Genomic DNA, 16,559 nt, shown 5'->3' with positions numbered 1-16,559 from the left:
GTCTACCCACACACCCATTTTCAGTAGCAGACTGTAACCCAGAGGTATTTATTGCTACAGCTGTATTTGCTGAATAATATTTGTAGATAATGTATTTGGTTATATGTCTCACTTATATGTAATTTTTTCGTGTATGATTGAAGTGCGCTCGTATCCTACGTCTGCGATCTCATCCAGTCTTTCTTAGAGATAAACGCTATCTATCAAACAATACCAGAAACATATCAATTTTAGATATAAAAATGGTTCAAATGGCTCTGAGCACTATGGGACTAAACATCTGAGGTCATCAGTCCCCTAGAACTTAGAACTACTTAAACCTAACCAACCTAAGGACATCACACACATCCACGCCCGAGGCAGGATTCGAACCTGCGACAGTAGCGGTCGCGGGGTTCCAGACTTTAGCGCCTAGAACCGCTCGGCCACTCCGGCCGGCATTTAAGATATAAAAAGACTGTCTAGGGGTTGGATTAAATGGACAGATGTGTGGTGCTTTAATCCCATTAGTTTACAAGGTGTCTTGGCGAACGTTTTGCTACAGAACCTTTATGTGTTACGTACAAGTTAATAGACAAGGCGGGAGGAATGTATCAGCTGCCTATTCACTTGTCGGACAGTGTGTAAGTCATTACAGAACACGTAGCAGAACGACAGTCCGTGCAGTTTTTACATAAACAGTTTTAACCGAACAGCAGTAGTAAATCGGAATCAGTCAAAGTAAAGAAGAAGTTAGGACAATTTTAGCGCCATTGAACGGCGCTTGAAATTATGTACAGTAAATGTCAATTGAGAGTTAAAAGATCGACGTTTAACTTAGAATCTTAGAATTTTAAAGAGTACTAGAGGATTTTTGGTGTGCATGATTCGAACATCATTCAGCATGTCAAATATTTCTCTAATCAATGTTATTTCTTACTTTTCGACAAATCATTTCTCAAAATATATGACCGTATTTGTTTTAAATTTTTTGTGTTTAATTTCAAGTTTTGCTCAAAAATCATTAATTATATTTAAATATTGATCAGTAATCTACTATTTCCTTAATTACCATGATTACTTTTAATCAGTTTTTTAATTGGACCTTACACTGATCAGTTTTCACCTCATTTATCCATTTGATAAAGGAATATAAAAAAGAGATTTAATAACTATTGCACCTTAAACAAACTATTCCGAGAATTAAATCTTTTGAACAAAAATTAGACAGAGAAGTTATACCACACAAAGACAATCTAGAAACATTAAAACAAACATAAGTTAAAGGTGGAGTGCCATACAAAAGCATACAAACAAATGCACATTATCTATTATTATAATGATCGATCGGATATAATGAATGACATATCAGGTACATCATTTTATTCCATGCAGCCACCACCACATGGGAATAACTCCACCATTTGCTTCAATGATGACTGTTGACGTAGCTGTCTGCTGATATCGTCATTTAGCGACATGTACCAGCACTTATTAGTCCAGTTGATGTGCTTCCATGTTTCAAATTTCCATAGACATGTTCCTGCAGATGCGCTAGTTCCGAGCCCTATGACGAATGAAGTTAGTGTATGTAGCTCGGTGGCTGCTGTACCCCATAGTGAAACAGTGGTTATGAATAATATGGCTGCCCAGTAGTTGTTGTCCAGCTACGGACGGTGATTTGCTGACCTCTGTGTACCTGCTGATACATTTTTTAGTAACCCAGTCATCAACATGCTGTTGTCCATAGCGTTTGGCAAGTTTTCTCCCAAAACAAGATAGTCACAGTCCACCGTGGACACGGTGACAACTAAAAGCTAATGCCTGCACCACAATGGAGAGTCCCGAATGCCGGGCACCAGAGATCGTCCCACAATTAAATATATTGGTACAGGATACCTTGTCCACCCAGAGCGCCATTTAATTGAACTTTGGCTATTCCTTTCTTCGCAAATGCACTCACTTAAGAAGGAGAGTAATTGTATTTAGAAAGGAGACAGAAAAGACACAAAACACTACAGATGTTCCAGTCTCGTTTTGTAATGTACAAGATATTCACTAAAATTATTACCAGCCGCACAGGAAAAATACTAGATTTTACAAAGAATGTCCAGACTCGCTGGTGTTTGATATTAATTTTTATTTCTTTCTCTTTCACTACAGATCTGTATCATCTAAATCGCCATTATCGTGTGACTTGCGGTACAATGTGGGTGACATTATTTTCACTATACATATTTATGTTATAGTAGAACACTGTAAAATGGTTCAAATGGCTCTAAGCACTATGGGACTTAACATCTGAGGTCATCAGTCCCCTAAACTTTGAGCTAACCTAAGGACATCACACACATCCATGCCCGAGGCAGAATTCGAACCTGCGACCGTAGCAGCAGCGCGGTTCTGGATTGAAGCGCCTAGAACCGCTCGGCCACCACGGACGGATGTAGAACACTGAGCACGGATTGCTTCTTACGTATATATTATCTAGATCGATTGACATACGTATAACATCGTGCCAATTGTATTTTGACTGCCGTTCTATATTTGCTGAACTAAAGTAGTACTTAATTTGACAGTTTTGCAGCTACTAAGTCATACAAAATATAAACACTGTTATAGAGATCATATATAGAATATTTGCTTGCACGTATATCTGTGGTTGTTGTATGTTAGTAGTAATATATATTTATGGCGATCGTACGTGCTCTTACTCTGGAAACATACCTCAGAGCATCAATACAGAACGTACGAGAATGTCATAATTTACGAAAAAGTATCGAAAATAGAAGTTAACAATAGCATACAAGTCAAATAAAAAACACATACCTATCAATTAACAGCAACTACGATTTCTATAAAGACAGACTTCTGCAAACATAAAGCAACCATAGATATCCTCACAACCATATAATCTGTATATCATCTGTATAACAGTGTTTATACTATGTAACGATATGACATGGTACCTGCAAAACTGTCACATTAGTGTCATAACAAATGTATTACTACCTTAATTCAGCAAATATAAAAAGACAGTCAAAATACAGTTTTCACGATGTTATATGTATGTCATTCCATCTAGACAACATATATGTAAGTAGCAATCCATGCTTAGTATTCTAACATAAAAAGGCATAATGAAAATAATGCCACCCATATTTTACCGCAGGGCACTCGATAATGGCAATTTAGCCATAACAGATCTATAGTGAAAGTGAAAATACAGAAATTAATATCAAATAGCGAGTCTGGACACTCCTTATAAATATGTCACTTGCTAATTTGTACTGCACTGCAGTCCCTTTGGGGCATATACTAGCTTTCAATTAGGCAAATATGCGAACACAGCACAATGAAGTTGTAAAGGAAATCATGGAACAGGACAGCGAGTATCAGCTATTAGTGTGTCTGGAAACCACCAATTTCGAATGAAGCTTCTGACTGGTAGCAGCTTTGGAGAATTCAAGCTGCCTTTGCGTGGTGAAGAATATACACTTCATTGCTACAGCTTTCATTAGATTTTATAAGGATATTTAGAAATGCAGAACTGGAAACTCCGCAACCATTGTCAACAGACCTAGAGGAAATTTTCAGTTCTTTAAATTGAGAGAGCAGAGAAAGAACATATTGGAACCAATGTCGTATTGCTGATGAGTTTTTACTACTTGTCTCTAGTGCAGATAAGCTTCGATAAGGACTGGAAGATCTTAAAATGATAAATTTGAAATTAAGCCTCAAACAGACTATAAAATAATGTGCAATAAGCACGTCGAAAAGAAAATAGAGTACATTAACAATGAATTCATATAAATTGTTGCGGACTTACTTTGTATTTAGGGCAGTTTAAGAGTGACTGTATGAGATTGAAAGAAATAAACAGAAAATTAAAAGTGGCTGTAATGCTTTTGGCAACTAGATAGATTTTTGAAGTGAAAATTCCACTCCGTCTGAAACGAAAAATTTACCGTCAACAGGTATTACCATTTTGACTGATGGTAGCGAGAAAGGATTTTTAACGTAAGACCAATTCAAGAACTGAAGATTGCTCAGTGAGCAATGAGGAGATGTTCGTTGGTAATTAGTAAGAACACAGGAAAACTAACAAATGGATCATGCAATAAACTGGATTGGAATGACTGTAGTAAAAAGGAAATGGAGGGGGGTGGGGGGTAGGACATGTAGTTAGGCCGATGGTATGTAGATGTACCAAGAAATGTCTATGTTGGGCTTCAACAGATAAGATAAGACTAATATGATGTAATGGAAGGTTTGGTATCTACATGATGTGTTTGTCACCGATGACAGTAGTGTGTAAAGTAGTATGAAGGAGGCTTTTATCCAGAAGGTGACGCCAAATTGTTGAACGTAATGGTGGTTAAGCCGTAACGTTTTGTCGGGTTTTATGACATTGCCGCTGCTCCCCCCCCCCCCCCCCCAAGCCACTGCAAGTGTCCTCTGTGTTTATCTGCCACAGACGTCAATAAATATTAAACTTTATTATCCACACACACATACATACATACTGGCGGCATTGGCCAAGAAGAAGAATAGGACCTTATGCACAATGAAGCTCCGATTAATTCTAACTAGATTGCTAGAAGTTATAAGATATGGGACTGCGTAAGCTCGTAAGCTCCAGAATGGCAGAATTCTTCCAGCGTTAAGTGTCACATAATGCGTCACGAGAAGAGGGAATTTCTGAATAACGGGTACGTAGTAGCAAGTGCTTGATCTTCACGACTGCATTCGTCTTTCAGCTCAACGACAATTCTGCTGACGGCTGAGCAGGTCCCGTTACGAGCATCTTCATTAAAGAGTGAGCCGATGTGCGCAGCTGCGCAGTTCTGTGACGTTAGGGGGTCGCACGGCTTTCGCAGGTGTGAGGGCCGCGCCGAACAGGTGTTCGTCGACCCTGTTGCTGCGCAACGCCCTTGCATATCCTGTGGCAGTGCTGCGCGTTCCCGACTGTCGCGCGGGACATGTGTCGCGAGATAAGGAAAGCGCGTTCCTCTTCCCGCTGCTGCCGCCATTCGCGGCGTCCCCCCATTCTCGCCTCCTCTCTTTCTCTGCTTTTCAAGGCGCCTCCTGCTGCCGAGTACTTTTCTCGCAACACCTCTTGCGAAGCAGCATCTGTTATTTCGCGTGCCGACAACATTAGTTAAAGTGCTGGTTGAACACGTGGGGTCACGCCAGATTGCGACCCCGCAATATAGGACGTGGCAGACCATTCTTTTCTGTGCTCTCCCCAACATACATCCCACTTCGTCCTTCTCCTCCACCATCTTTTCCTGTTCACCTAACGCTTCAAGTTCTATTCACCAAATTTGTGTCAGAGACACAATTAAAATCAAGATGGCATGAGGTGTAGCTATTTATTACTATGGTAGATTACCCTAGAACTAACGAAGAAATAAAAACGTATAAGCTAACGAAGATGAATTATATTTATAATCACCTGTTACGGCCACCCCAAAAACCCATACTTTAGCTGTGCTGTGTTCCTGCATGTGCGTCTACATCTGTGCTCTGTAAACAACTGTGATGCGCATGACTAATATTACATCCCACTGCATCAGTTATTAGGACTTCTTGTTGTATTCAGGTATGGAGCGGGGGAAGCATGGCTGCTTAAATGATTCTGTGCATACTGTAATAAATTATGTAGCCTACTCTTGTTTTGGCGATACCTATGGGAGCGATGCGTACGCGGTTGTAATGTAATGCTAGATTTGTAATTCTTAAATTTATTGCTAGATTTATCACCTAAAGTTGGCTCTAGAAACTTTCTAAGTAGATTTTACACGGGGTGTCTTCAAGCGTCTGCCAGTTCAGTTCTTTCAGCATGTTCATGACATTCTCCCATGCGTCCAACGAACCTGTGACTATTCGTGTTGCCCTTCTCTTTATCCGTTCAATATCCACTCTCCGTCCTATTTGGTACGGGTCCCAAATAGGACTGACAGCGGACAATGAACTTGAGCAATATTCTAGGACTACGACTGTTTTGTATGAAGTCTTCTTTGTAGACTAACTGCACTACCTTAGTATTCTACTAATGAACTGCTGTCTGCCACGTGCTTTACCTACGACTGAGCCTATGAGGTCCTTCAATTTCATATTCTTACAAATTGTTCCACCCAGGGATCTTATGAGTTGACCGATTCCAACCGTGACTCAATGATATTACACTCATAGAATACTATGTTTTTTTTTTTCGTTTTGTGTAGTGCACAACCTTACATTTCAGATCATTTAAAGCACGTTGGAGATCTTTGCATCACTTTAAAATCTGATCAAGATCTGACTGAATATTTGTGTAGTACTTCAATACAGACAACTGCATCATCCGTGAAAAATGTCAAGCTAATATTATTGTTGCCCGTGAAATCATTAACATATAACATGAAAAGCAAGAGACCCAAAATACTTCCCTGCGACGCACCTGAAGTTACTTCTACATTTGCAGCGTCCTCAGTGCCAAAAATCCTTAGTCAAGCCACCAGTTTCGCTTTACACCCCATAAGATCGTACATTTCATAATAAGCGTAAATATGGTTCTGAGTCAAACGCATTTCTGAAATCGAGAAGTACTGCATCTACCTGACTGCCTTGATCCATGGTTTTCAGTATGTCACACGAGGAAAGTGTGAGTTCGGTTTTCATGATCGTTATTTTCATAGTACGTACTGGTTGGCGTAGAGCCGGCTATTTTAAACTGCACACCACTAGCAGGCTCCTCTTTACCAGTGGGATATTGACACACAACAATAACATGCAACAAATTCCCACTGGTTCTCTGATAACCAATCGTGCGACACATCCGTCACAATGGCGGTGAAACGATTTAAAAAGGAATGCTTTATAGCTTTTAAACATTTTTGAATAATCTTATCTGGACACATTAGCTTTATGTCACGTTATTGAAACTACCAGTTTCGTTTAAATAACAAACCATTCTCAAGTATAAAAATATGACATGAATTACAGAGCATGCGTCCAGTCATAATCAACGCTATACACTAACTCCATGAAAATTACAGAACACAGCGTATTTGATTATAATGTTTTTCTAATAGCGTAAAACTGGCACCTTTACTAAAGCTATTGCGCCGAATATGCTCACCAAATTCTCATCATAGGACACGAATGGGAGGAGTGGTCGAGATGGGACGGAGACAGGGTTGAGGCCTCTACCCAATGTTACTCAATATGTTACTGAATAAGCAAAAAAGAAAGTCAAGGAGAAATCCGGAAAGATAATTAAATTTCTTGGAGAAGAAATAAAAATTTTAAAGTTTGCCGACGACACTAATTCTATCAGAGTCGGAAAATGGCTTGCAAGGGAAGTTGAACGGAATGTTTTATGTCTTGGGAAGAGATTGTAAGATGAATATCAACGAAAGTAAAAGAAGGATAATAGAGTGTAGTCGAATTAAATCAGGTGATGCTAAAGGAATTACATTAACCGTCGCAATAGCGAGAGGGCAGAAGTTGCTGTGCTTTATGGCCACCTTTAGAAAATATTGCAATCTGACCAGTTACTTTTCATTTTAAAATTTTGAAAAACAGTTTTTTTAATGAATTCTTCTACCAGATTCCATAATCGTTTTAAATTTATCAGTGAAACTTAACCGAAAAATTGAAGCCTTATTAGTAATGTCACTTTCTTTAATGAATCTCCTATTCATTTTTTTCAAGTTCAGGACCTTATTTACACATCAGTTTGACTTTAAAAACACAGTTGCTAACAAGCCTCCAACAAGTAATGCTTTTTAGGGATGGCGTAAAGTGCACCCCCCACCCCCTTCATAGTGAGAGTTATGGAAAATGTTGGTATTCCTAGGGTTAAGAAATGAGGCACTGAAAGTAGTAGATAATTTTCGCTGTTTAGACTGCAAAATAACTCATGATAGCCTATTAAAGGGAATGTAAAATGTATATTGGCAATAACAAGAAGAGTGTTTTTGAAAATGAGAAATTTGATAACATCGAATATAAATTTAAGTGTTAGAAAGTCTTACCTGAAGCTGGAGTGCAGCTTTTGGTAGAAGTAAATGTAAATGTCGTGTGACTATGGCCTCTCGTCGGGTAGACCGTTCGCCGGGTGCAAGTCTTTCGATTGGACGGCACTTCGGCGAGTTGCGCGTCGATGGGGATCAAATGATTATGATTAAGGACAACACAACACCCAGTCCCTGAGCGGAGAAAATCTCAAACCCAGCCGGGAATCGAACCTGGGTGGGTAGAAGTGAAACGTGGACGGTAAACAGTTCATACAAGGAGAGAACAGAAATGTGGTGCTATGGGAGTATGTTGAGGATTAGATGGATATATCGAATAACTAGTGAGGAAATATTGAATCAAACTGGTCAGAAAGGAAAATTATGTCACAGCTTGATTGAAAGGAACGGTCGGTTAATGAGACACATGCTGAAGGGAGACCGAGAACTTCATTGTAGGAATCAGGTGCAAAAGGAGAGATGAAGAGGCTTACCCAGGACGGAGTAGGGTGGGGAGCTGCATCAAACCAGACAACAACAACAACAACAACAACACCGTCTGATCACCAAAGTGCATGCTGAAGCTTCAGTCTTCTTAGGAGTCTCTCCGGAGGAACGCGAGGTGCATGAAACCTAAAATACTGGACTCGAATGGAAGAGGACCAAGGTTCACATCTCTTTCGACTATTCTGGATGAGGCTACCTTGGTTTCCCTAAACCACTTCCAAGAAATATTGAGATTCAGGGTCACAGCCTTCCCTATTCTTGTCGAATGAGTAATTTCTCCTTTCAGTCTTAAGGTCGACACGATGTTACACACGAACCTTATTTCTTTCCTTTTTTTTCCTCCATTACTAAAATGCTTTCGACCTTGACTATATTGATACTGCTGCAGTGCACAACATAAGTCACAAAATTTGTGTTCCTGTACAGTGCATTTTACACACCTTGGGTTCATTTTCAAATGCCTATTATAGTTCTTACATTACTTTTTCGTCATTTCTGTACCCGTAACAATTTTATTTTTAAATGACTACGTATTTCTACTTTATTTCATCAATTTAAAACGTATCTTCGAAGATATTTTTGTATAAAGTTGAAAGTACACTTCCTGTAAACATTTACAGCGACTATTTCACGTATTTTCTCTCTCAAAACACAATTAAAACGTAAGAGATTTGTCGTTGAGTTACACTTGAAGAGACGCACTGTGCAGTAGAAAACGCCTTCTGAGTGAAGACGGAGTTCCTTCGGTTTCGTGAAGAGTGATCATGCAGCACAATAATGGCGATCCAACCGTCGGACAGGAATGATATGATCAATGATAATATCAGCAGTACTCTAGAGAATCCGGTTACGTAGCGCCTCACTATTTTCATCCTACCCATTGCTTCCCGTAATCAGCCGTAACAACACAAAGTGCACACTACAGTGGACCATTACTCATCACAGCTAGCAACATAACACAGATGACTCCGCACGAGAAAGAACATCGCTACCTCGATTTCAAATACACCACCATCACTTGAGGAATTGTGTCAGCGTTTTATTCACTCAACTGCAGCAATAATGTCGTGATTATCTTAAATTATCAGTAGTTATCGTTAATAAAAAAAATGGTTCAAATGGCTCTGAGCACTATGGGACTTAACTTCTAAGGTCATCAGTCCCCTAGAACTTAGAACTACTTAAACCTAACTAACCTAAGGACATCACACACATCCATGCCCGAGGCAGGATTCGAACCTGCGACCGTTGCGGTCGCGCGGTTCCAGACTGTAGCGCCTAGAACCGCTCGGCCACCCCAGCCGGCCAAATCGTTAATAACTACGTCTCGTAGTTACTGTGTTGTCTTCGACGCGAGAAATAAATTGGTGCCCATAAGGAAGCGTTAACATGCAGCAACTGTTGAATTACAATTAACAGACAAATTAAGTGTGACAGAGAGCTCAGTACGGTATTCACCTATATTTCAGTGGCAGATTGCTAGATACCGCAAGCACGCGTAGTTTCGTGTTGTATCCGTGGTAGTTCACTCACTTCCAAAAAGGCGCTTCTGCAATTCGGAAAGTCGTCAACGTGAATGAAATCGATGCAGATAAGTAAAGTGAACTGTGAAAACATAGCTATCATTTATCATATGGTAACACCACGGTAGCAGTACATTACAGGGGTCTAGTTTAGCAGGGGATACAACCCGTCAGCTTTGACCAATGACGTCAGAATTGGCCAGAGAGCATGTATTACAAAGATGAAAGAGCTGAGAAGAATGTTCAGAAACAAAGGAATAGAAGAGAGAAAGACTATACTTCACATATATAAGGGCCAGTAGTATTTTCATGTTAACGATATCGCGTGTGTGTATCTTAGTATTTCTCCACAAAATACAATGGAAATGAATAAAATATATTACTAGCAAAGAATACATCATGTTACATGTATGTCAGTTGTATCTCGAAACTCTTTCGAAGTGTATTGCTTAAGTGCAGTACGGGATACAAGTTCAGCGTACGTCGATTTCTTAGTTTCAACTAGCATTGCTGTCGTGTTGTTCACTTGAACTATGTATACCCTGCTTCACTAAACCGTAAATGAAACACCGGATACAAATTAAAAGCTCATTCGAAGTGTGTTGCTTAAGTACAGTACGGAATACTAGTTTGTCGTAAGTCGAGTTCTTCGTTTTCACTAGAATTACTGTCCTGTTCTTCACTTGAACGATGTATCCTCCGCTTCAGTAAATCCTAAATGGAACACGGGATACAAATTGTAGATGTGTTGTTTATTTCGTCTCCGCTGTTACTAACAGTCTTTTCTTACGTACATATCAGTACTACTGACGACAGAAGGACCTACGTATGTCATGTATGTATGCCAGACTTCCGTTGACCTCTATATATGTACACTGGTAACGAAAAGTTGGAAATAGACGTACGTTACATTTGCAACTTGTACCTCAATTGAACTACACAGAGACAAGAAGACGACACATATATAAATTGGTATCCCGTACTTCACTATGGGGTACAGTTTTCTTGTTGCCTTGGACGCTAATAGTATCCCATTCGTTACTTGAGCTATATAGCTGTACGCAACATTTGTATCTTGCTCGCCAATTGACATATATAGTGTCAGTGTAAAGGCGAATTGAAGGACGGGATACAAATTTTAGTTGTGTCGGGGATTTCGCCTGTAATACAGCAAGTACACATTCGAAAATGTCGTACTGATACTAGTGCTGGGAAACGAAAGAAGATCGACAGCTGAGAAATTTCTATTACGTACTTCGCAACACGAAAATACACATTTTGGTGGAATAAAACAGTGAAATATGTCAAAACAGTGAAAGAAGCAAATGGAAAAGTGAACTTCCCACACGGAAATATCGAGGAATAACCGAAGCTCGCCTAGACCGACAGTAACGAAAAATACGTAGCTACGAACAGACAAATCCATTCCTATAAACGAAAATAAGACACTAAAAATTGTTCTACAATAACAAACAAATACTCCAAATTACCTCAATATCATTACGAATAATTATTTTAATGTACAATGATGGCGCTTATGCGGAACACAGAACTGTTTTATTATCTATGCCTCGAAGTGAAGACATTACTATCTATGACTAATGTATGACGTCTTTGGTCAAAGGCGACGGGTTGTATCCCCTGCTTCACTAGACCCCATTACAGCTACAACACTTCGTTCATCCTTCACAGTCGCTAAATCTTGTTGCTGGCCGCAGATGGCATTTCCTTGTTTGTTGTACGACACACAATCGGCTCGCTCAGAGTACCCCCGTCTATCCCCTGTGAACAACCGGAGTCTCGAGATATTATTGCCACTTATTAATTCCGTTTATCTGCAGAAGACGTCCGCCCATCTGCGCAGTGTATTTTCGGAGCAGTCAGCATGCTGCCGTTGCCGAGCAACGCGATAAGCAAACGCGTCACACCCGTGAGATTAAGTGCGTCGCGGGGCCTGAGATATTTGACACTGAACTGCTTAAGTCTCTACGTGGCCAGCATGCGGCACCTTAGCAGCGTCTGGAGCCGTTCGTCTTGGAAGGCCGTGCCTTTTTTTATTACTCCAGCAGCCGCTCTAGAGCCGACTGCATGAGCGCTGGTAATGGACGCGCTTTTTTGTACTCACCCCACCCTTCCTACGGTCCGCGAGCGATAAACAGCCGTACCACATTTTACTAGGAAGAAACTCGACGAGGCGCTTACTGCCATAAGATGTACAGACAGTTGTACAAATGGAAGGGTTCTAGAAACGTTTTAAACGTATTTTCAGCAACTAAGTATGCAAACTAGTAACATGAGACTCTACAGACAGCTGTACAAATAGAAGGGTTCTAGAAACGTTTTAAACGTATTTTCAGCAACTAAATATGCAAACTAGTAACATGAGACCTGCATGCTGTTTTTAGAGATATTCACTATATATGACTTCAGTCTAAGTATGTGAAGTTTTATTTGTAAAGACACATGTAAGACTATGATGATTCTAATCATCTTTAGATTTATATTTCAACATTTTATGCTTTATCTGCCAATACTATTTAGTTTTAGGTTACTGTGCGTGTTATCTAAGCACCATGAACTCGGGAATGTCACAATGAAGTCTCTCAAAAATTCAGAATTTTAAAAAGTGCACCAACTGTTAACATGTATAAAGATCACGTGCAGTGCGCAGCAGGAAAGGTTGTCTACAGTGAAATTCATAAGTGTTACATACTCTCATTGATAAACCTGTACTGTGTGCTTCTAATGCCTATAGAAGAACCGACGGTCACACGAAAAGAATAGTATAAACTAAAAACCACTAATGATTTTTTTTTGTTTTGGTTTTGGGGCGCAAAACTTCTATGGTCATTAGCGCCCGGTCCGTGACTTAGGAAACAGTAGAAAACCGAAATTTAAAACCAGCAGCAATGAGAACGAAAGTCATAAAATTGGAGAAACTAAAAGCAGAAGGAAGGCTTAAAAATCCACTACAGAAAGGGGTTGGTTGTCCCCAAAAAAAGCTTCAAATGACTGACGTCATTTCACTGGCACTAATAAACTTGAGAACGCGGTCGGCGGAGCGCGTGTCATCTGCTAAAATCGACGATATATCAGGCGATAGCTGTAGACGGGAGCGTAACGGATTAAAATAGGGGCACTCAATTAAAAGGTGTCTTACCGTCCACAGCTGAGAGCAGTGGGGACATAGTGGGGGAGGATCGCCGCTTAAAAGATGTCGGTGGCTAAAAAGACAGTGCCCTATCCGGAGTCTAGTTAAAATTACCTCCTCCCGACGACGCGTTCGGGAGGAAGAGGTCCAAGCACAAGGAAGAGCTTTCACGTCCCGCAATTTATTATGGGCCAATGCGTGTCCCATAAATGAACAACACGACGACATAGAACGCTCCGTAGATCGGCGAAGGGAAGCGATTGAATAGCTGGCCGAGGAAGTGAGACTGCAGCCTTGGCTGCAATATCGGCCGCCTCATTTCCACAGATACCAACGTGTCCCGGGAGCCAGAGGAACGCCACCGAGACGCCCCCCAGGTGGAGCAAGCGCAGAGAGTCCTGAATCCGGTGGACCAGAGGGTGCACAGGATAAAGAGCGTGGAGACTGAGGAGAGAGCTGAGAGAATCTGAACAGATTACGTACTGTATCCGCTGATGGCGGCGGATGTAGTGGACAGCCAGGAGAACAGCGTAAAGCTCCGCAGTATAAACCGAACACTGGTCGGGAAGCCGAAATTGATTTGGGGTGTCGCCAACAATATAGGCACTCCCTACACCTAACGGTGTTTTCGAGCCGTCGGTGTAAATAAATGTGGCGTCCGTCATTTGTGCACATAGAGCAGCAAATGCCCGACGATAAACAAGTGAAGGGGTACCATCCTTGGGAAATCGACAAAGGTCACGGAGCAGCAGGCAGATCCGGGGACGGGGCCAAGGCGGTGCTGTACCCCAAGTTGTCAAGAAGGTTTTAGGAAAGCGGAAGGAAAGAGAATGGAGTAGTTGACGGAAGCGGATTCACGGTGGTAGTAGGGAGGAGGGGCGGCCTGCATACCCTACATCAAAGGAGGCGTCGAAAAAAAGGTCATGGGCTGGATTAGCAGGCATGGAAGACAGATGGCTAGCATAACGACTCAGAAGAACTGCTCGCCGATTGGAAAGCGGAGGTTCAGCAGTCTCAGCATAAAGGCTTTCCACAGGGCTGGTGTAAAAAGCTCCAGACACTAAACGTAATCCACGGTGGTGGATAGAGTCGAGACGCCGAAGAATAGACGGCCGAGCAGAGGAGTAGACTATGCTTCCATAGTCCAATTTCGAGCGCACATTCAGTTCCAAGAGGCAGATAATATTTGAAGAGTGGAAGTGTTAAACGTTCTCGGTGCCAGACATCACATTTGCCAGAAGAATCAAAAAACAATATACACATAACTTATTTGTACCCAAAAAATTGAGAAGGTGGTCTGATACCACAGAATTATAATGTTCTCCTCATCATTGCAAGAAATAATGACAGGCTAGAAAAAACTGTTAAGAAAATTCTGTGTTCCATATGGGGAACTGAAGAAGGTATTTGTTCCAAGTGCCATTAATACGGAAGCATTTGCGATAATACCAATATATAAATACATCGGTAATGTTTAAGTAGTAGAACAATAGTCGAGATAAACCATTACTCATATCTTTTTAATAACAAAATTAAAGTAAGAAAAAGTCTTTCAATATTGACTTCTGCTTCTTGGGATCAGATGTTGCTAAGTTTATTGTAGAACTCCCTGTGCTGTCGAGGAAGAAATTACTTTTCATAATATTTTCAGACAACCGTTGTTTTGTCTGTTCACTTTTCCGACAAATTTTATTATTTTTGAAACTCAAACTGTCACTTCCCATTATAAAGATGTTTTATTGATATAAATAAAAGCTTACATTCAGTATGCTTACCACATAAAATGTGCATCACGCCGATGCAGGATACCTTGAAGGAACGCACTTGGAACACCAGTGCGAAGCACTGTTGGCACAGACGCCATGCGCCGTTTACTAATGAATGTTTTACAGACTTTCTCGGTGAAAAATGGCAACTAGAACATTTGCTAAGACGCTAAACTAGCAGTCGGTATGAACGAGGTTCAATTCCTTGTCTGGCCATCCGGATTTATGTTTCCCTCGGTCGATTAAGACAAAGTCCGGGATGGTTCCTTTGGAAAGGACAGTGTCGTATTCATTCTCCAACCCTATCCAGTCAGAGTTTGTCCTTCGTCTCTTAATGTTTCCGTCGTCGACGCTTCGTCAACTCCTAATCTTCCTTCCTTCCTTGACACTGCCTGTTGCATCGACACGTGACGACAAGTGTGCGAACAACTGGTGTGAAATTGGAATAGGGTGATGGAATGCAACATGGAACCCACAAAGTACACTAGAAAACATAAATATATTGTTCCTCGGTGCTCAAGGAAGAAAATAGATAGTATATAAAAGAACGCACAGAAACAAACTCAGATCAAATATTCGAAATAAATCCACACAAAACCATCTACAGAACGATGATCCGTTACACAGATATTATTTATTGTTGTAGTCCTCAGAAATTTAAAGGAAAGCAAATGTAACACCTAATTATGAACCTCCTAACGTCGGTAAGAAAAGTTAATAAATTAGCGTAATAGTAACAGTGCGTGGTAGTTCAAAATGGGTCAAATGGCTCTGAGCACTATGGGACTTAACTTCTGAGATCATCAGTCCCCTAGAACTTAGAACTACTTAAACCTAACTAACCTAAGGACAACACACACATCCGTGCCCGAGGCAGGATTCGAACCTGCCACGGTAGCGGTCGCGCGGTTCCAGACTGTAGCGCCTAGAACCGCTCGGCCACTCCGGCCGGCTGCGTGGTAGTTAGGCTGAAAGGTATCTATATAGGGTGTTCGGAAATTCCCGTTACAAACTTCTAAGACTTGTAAAGGGGAGTGAGTAGATAATATTTTCAATTGTAACCCTTGTCTGGAAACGTACCGTTTTCGTTCTACGACCATTTGATGGTTCAAATGGCTCTGAGCACTATGGGACTTAACATCTGTGGTCATCAGTCCCCTAGAACTTAGAACTACTTAAACCTAACTAACCTAAGGACATCACACACATCCATGCCCGAGGGAGGATTCGAACCTGCGACCGTAAAGGTCACGCGGTTCCAGACTGAAGCGCCTAGAACCGCAAGGCCACACCGGCCGGCACGACCATTTGAAAACATGTTGGTAATGCGACCACTTTTATAAGTAATTGATTAATCACGACCCAGTACATCAGTTGCTTTACAATTTCACTCATAAACAGCCAAAGAAATTGCTCGTGTACTCGTTGATGGGCTCTCTTCAGCCTGATGCAGAATGGAATCTTCCATTTCCGGAGTGCCGCGTCTCCTTGGAGCACCCCAATCACACGTGCTGACGATGAAGGTACCATTTCTCGAAGCCGTTGCCTAATTGCGACGAAGTGGGTATGCGATGGAGTCGGAAGTTTTGAAGAACGGTCCTGATAAATGCGACGAGCAGCTCTTCCGTTA

The sequence above is a fragment of the Schistocerca nitens genome, chromosome 1 (genome assembly GCF_023898315.1).
Source record: "Schistocerca nitens isolate TAMUIC-IGC-003100 chromosome 1, iqSchNite1.1, whole genome shotgun sequence".
Taxonomy (NCBI): Eukaryota; Metazoa; Arthropoda; class Insecta; order Orthoptera; family Acrididae; genus Schistocerca; species Schistocerca nitens.
This window is presented reverse-complemented; position numbering follows the sequence as displayed.